This window comes from Schistocerca americana, chromosome 5 (assembly GCF_021461395.2).
Source record: "Schistocerca americana isolate TAMUIC-IGC-003095 chromosome 5, iqSchAmer2.1, whole genome shotgun sequence".
Taxonomy (NCBI): domain Eukaryota; kingdom Metazoa; phylum Arthropoda; class Insecta; order Orthoptera; family Acrididae; genus Schistocerca; species Schistocerca americana.
The window spans coordinates 175,041,436-175,046,815 of NC_060123.1; the positions used below are offsets into that span (position 1 = coordinate 175,041,436).

Sequence of the window (5,380 nt, forward strand, 5' to 3'; positions counted from 1 at the left end):
CCGTTTTCCTTATCGCTTGCAGCACGATGCTGAATGACGAAAACAAAATACACACGAATAGAGAACTGTAAAAATCTTTAGTTCCCAGAAACAGCAGCAAATGCTGCAGAAATTATTCTATTTCGCCCTTCTTATTCATCAGAGAAATAATCATACCGCGATTTTTTTCTCTCAATAGCATTTCGTTTTTCAGCACGATTCTGAAAGTGTCATTAAATAGATTTTGCTAAACAATTTGTTCTTCAGTAGTACGGTCACTTTCAGGTCTTAACAATTTTACATGTTGCGATACTAAGAAAGACTTTCCGTCGCTTACACGCAGAAATTTACTAAGCAAACTTAGACACGTTGTTAACGTGCTATCTTGTAGCCAAAGTTTCACTACCCAATTCCGCTACTAGGGACGATACGAAGTTGAAAATCAAAACTGCAGACTTCACAGGGTATGCTGAATAAAGCATGACAAGAAACTGATGTCATATGCGATATTTTTTTTACGATCAATGTCAGTCACATTCAGCGGAAGTGAAAATCTATGGAATGAAACTTTCAGTATTTCACTACCAGATGACGTCTACTACCTGTATAAGTCTCCTCAATAAAATAAAATAATGCGTGAGTGTCAAGTTGTGAAACCCTCTTAGAATCACCTATACTTATTAACAAGAGACAATGCTCTCAGCAACAGCGTCTCCACGACCGAGCGTGGAGTTGACTACTTGGGGACAGAAAATTTTCCGCAGTTACACGTGCAAAGTCTACTAACAATTTTCTTCGGTGACTGTACACCACTATCAATAATTCTAATAAAGATAAAAAAAAATTCTGTTTCCGCCCGGGATCGAACCGGGGACCTTCCGCGTGTTAGGCGGATGTGATAACCACTACACCACGGAAACAGATGGTACAGTACGACTAAAGTTTGATTCTTGTAATTTCTCCTTAATTATACATTGATTTAGATTTTGTAAACTTTTTTGTTGACATGCCAGTTGCTAACATTCCAAGCATAAAGCAGTATGGGAAACGTGGTAAAGGCGACAAGGTTCTCGCTTTAGCTTATACGAATAATAAAACAATTGGATTGTATTTTAGGCAACTGAACTATTAGATTCGGATTATTAACATGCCAACAACGTCTGTGACTATCTCAGGACAGTCTGCCTGTTTATACATTTGTTTAATTTAAACTGTATGAACGTCAACGCTCTTCGTTGCAGCAGGTGTGATATTCTTCGGACAATGTAACAAGCCGAAAAAATAAAAAAACATTATGGGATTCCAGAAGAAATTTAACAAATTACAACAAAGAAAACTACTTATGCGTCTTCATACCATGAAATTACAATTTTGATTACCAGTATAATAACGTATACATCATAGTATGACTTGTATAATTATGATCTTCGTAATAATGTATTCCTGTTAAGGATGTACAGCAAGCTTTGTTCTGTCTAAGTGCGCTGGAAACCATAACAAGCATCTAATTTATTCAAATCCGCCCTGCGAATCCTTGCACAAGTGTGCAATATTTCATCCCTCGAAGTAGCCTACTTTGGGTATATGCACTCAGTTCTCAGCTATGGGATTATGTTTCGTTTGGTAAGTGCTGGAAACATACAAACTATTTTCAAGATACAGAAAAGAGCTGTTCGAATAGTAACAAATAGCAGTAACAGGGCACAGTGTAAAGAGCTGTTCAAAAAGTTACAAATTCTGGCAGTTCCGTGTGAATATATTTATCAGAACATAGTGTATATAAGGGAAAACATCTGTATACCACAAACAGTACAATTCACGACCATGGAACCAAATCCAGACACTGTTTAGATCTAAACAGAAGAAACAAGTCAAAAACTCAAAATGGTGTATTATATCATTATATTAAATTGTACAACAGATTACGACTAGAAATAAAAGATGTAAATTATCCCCACACCTTTAGTCAAAGGTTAAAAAAATATTTACTAGATAATAGCTATTACATTGCAGATAAATTTTTAAAATAACTGTAGAATAATGTTCATGAACACTGTACTGTGTACCAAATTTAACTTTACGTGATTGGAAAAGTAGAAGTATAGGAGAGGTATATACTGTAAAGAGACATGTTTATTTTTTAAGAAATATTGTACAAACATTTGACGACATCCATGCAATGTATATTGTTCTACGGATGAATCAATCAAACTGATTATCAAAATTCTATTTAAATCTGATAAATACTGCGAACCAAATGTTTTCATGACTATGATCACTGCTATGTTACCGCCTATTAGCGTTGATCAAAGTTCTTCCCTTGTATTCCGTGAAGTGTACCTATATATAGTTTTAACCTAGTTTTACACACACACACACACACACACACACACACACACACACACACACACACACACACACACCACGATCAGTTTGACTATGCGATGAAGACACATGTCGGCTCGTTGGTCTAGGGGTATGATTCTCGCTTAGGGTGCGAGAGGCTGGCTGCCCGCCTGGCAACACGTGTGCCGCTCGCTATTGTGCGTCCCAGGTAGCCGAGGATTACCGGCCGCCGAGCCGTCGCCGCCCGACATCCTACCGCGCCGCGCCCGTCGCCTGCCGGCTCCCGCGCCGCGCCAGCCGTAGCTGTTTCGTCGCCTTAACGTGAGCTTCAACGATTTGGTGAGTCAAAATGACTACTTACAATCGATCTAATACGACGCTGCAGTTGCAATTTGACCGGGAATTCGTTAGGCCAACGTCCTTTGAAATTGAGGATTGGATGTTTAGTGAACTGAGGATAGAGGAGAATGAACTTGAGGGACTGATGCTGGACTTCACAGTATACAGTCTTTTCATTAAATTAAAAACGCTCGTACGATGTGAAACCTTGGTGACCACCCGCGGTGGTATACGGAAATTCACGCACAGGGACGGTGCCGTGAGTGACGTAAAGATCTCGTACGCTGGCTACGGTGTGAGGCACTTGAAGGTCTACAATCTGCCTTTCGAAGTGCCGGACGAGGAAGTTGCACGATGTATCAGACTGTACGGAGAAGTTCTGTCGGTGAACCGCGAGTTCTGGGGAACGGGACACAGATACAAGGTCGACTCGGGCGTCAGGGCGGTGACGATGGTATTAAAGAAACACGTGCCATCATTCGTGATGATTGGAGGGCACAGGGGAGTGGTGCAGTACAATGGCCAGCCCCAGACGTGCTCCATATGCAACTCCACAGAGCATATGCGCGCAAACTGCCCAAGAAACAAACGACCGGCGCAACTGCCACGGCAACCGAATACGAATGCCGAGCAACAGGACATTACCGGCAACTACGCCGGAGCTGTAGCTGGAGAAGCGCCACGTTTAAACGAAGAGCCGGTCGTAGCCGTAGCAGCCACAGAAGCGACAGCGGAAGCGGCAGCCCCGACCGCCGCCACGGAAAGCCCAGCGGCTCCCCCAACCCCTGCCGCCGTCCCGGCCCCGGCCGTGGCCAGCGCAGGTAGCGCGGGAGAGAAACGGCAGCTCAGCTCCGACTCGGAGGGCGAAGGCACAATGGAGTGCGAGGTGGCCGCAGCCCCCGCCCCCTCCCCTGCCATCCGACGGCAGAAGGTAGCGGAGGTCGACGCCCCCGTCCAGGAAGCAGCTGTGGCCAGCCAGACGGCCGGACCCAGCAGCAACACGCCACAAACGTTTAGTGAGATGCGCGAGGCCAACATCAAGAAATCTGTTAACAAAATTGCGCGCATGCTCAAAGAGTCGGACAACGAGAGGAAGGACACCAACACAGAGCGGCAAAAGCCGACAAAACCGAAAAGGAAAGGCGCCAGGAGGAGCCACGATAACGCAGAACGGATGGAGACATCTGATGGAGAATCATCAGACGCACCACCCGCAAAAACCGTAACGCACACCAGCAAACCCGAGGACGTCGTCCTACGGCCTGACCGGCCACAGCACACACCCGACCCGCCCCAGCAAAGCGCCCGACGACCCTCGTTATAAATGCACAGTAAAACAACGCACACGATCATCTCATGCAATGTCAATAGAATGAGCTCTTCAGTTAAATTAGACGCCCTATCAGAATTCTTGCAGCATAGAACCGCAGACGTAGTTCTCCTGCAGGAGGTGGTAACGACACAAATAGAAGAGGTACCCGGATACAAAGTTATCAGTAACATAGACCCCGAAACCCGACGAGGGACAGCGATTATGATAAGAGAAGAAATAGAGACAGGGGAGCCAAAACTGATGGTAGATGGAAGCGGGATCGCATTAGAAATATCAGGAACGGTGTTCATAAACATATACGCACCGTCGGGCTCAGAAAAGAAGAGGGCAAGAGGACAATATTTCAACGAACGCATTTGCGAACTCCTCCCGCAGAATGACACCAACATTGTGCTAGGAGGAGATTTTAACTGCGTAGCTGCACCAGAAGATCAGATCCCGGTACCGAATCTATGCATGGAGCTGCAAGAGCTCATAAGGCGTCTAAAACTTGACGACTCGTGGCGCCTGCTCAACAAACAGAACACAGAGTTCACTTTTCATTACAACACGGGGAAAAGCAGATTAGACAGGGTGTACGTGAGCAGAGAGTTGGCCGCCTCTGTATCGCACGTAGAGGTCTGCCCAGTGATTTTCTCTGATCACTGCGCATACGAAACCAAAATCCACCTGCCGAGAAGAAAGACCGCTGGACAAAAGGCGAGATGGAAACTCAACGTCAAACACCTCAAAGACGAGAAACTACGGTCGGAAATCTCCGACACAGTAGGGAAATGCTCAGAAAGACGTCACGCATACAACTCCACTATAGAGTGGTGGACAGAACTTGCCAAGCCAGCGATCAGAAGAGCACTGATCAGATACAGCGCGGAAAAAGCATACTGGAAGAAAAGCACAGCAGACTTCTACGCACTCTGTCTTAAGGACGCGCTTAACGCCCCTGCTGACGACCTACAGTACCTGACGCGCGTGAGAAGATTAAAAGCACGTCTGCTCAACATGAAACGGCAGCGAATGGAAGGAGTCATCGCTCGCAGTCAAACGCACGGCGTCATCGAGGATGAGCCCGCCACACTGCACCACTTAGTCAGGGAAAGGCAAAGGGCAAACAGCAAGGTTATCTCCGAACTCCTCGATAAGGACGGAAACAAGCTGTCCACAAAGCGGGAAATTGTGGACCACGTGGAAAACCACTTCGAAAAGCTCTTCAGAAGCGAAGAGACGGACGATGCCAAAACGGCAGACATCCTGCTGGAGACACGTCGGCTCTTGACCGATCAAGATCGGGCGCTACTGACCGAAAACGTGACAGAGGATGAGGTGAGAGCCATCCTCAAAGACAGCGCAAACGGCAGAGCACCAGGAGCCGACGGCATCCCCAAG

General features: G+C 46.0%; 1 non-coding gene across 1 annotated transcript; it reads right to left on the minus strand.

Moving 5' to 3' along the window:
* Window positions 1-826: 826 nt before the first annotated feature.
* Window positions 827-899, minus strand: Trnav-aac. Its single transcript has one exon. It is a non-coding gene; the product is annotated as a tRNA-Val (tRNA).
* Window positions 900-5,380: the final 4,481 nt, after the last annotated feature.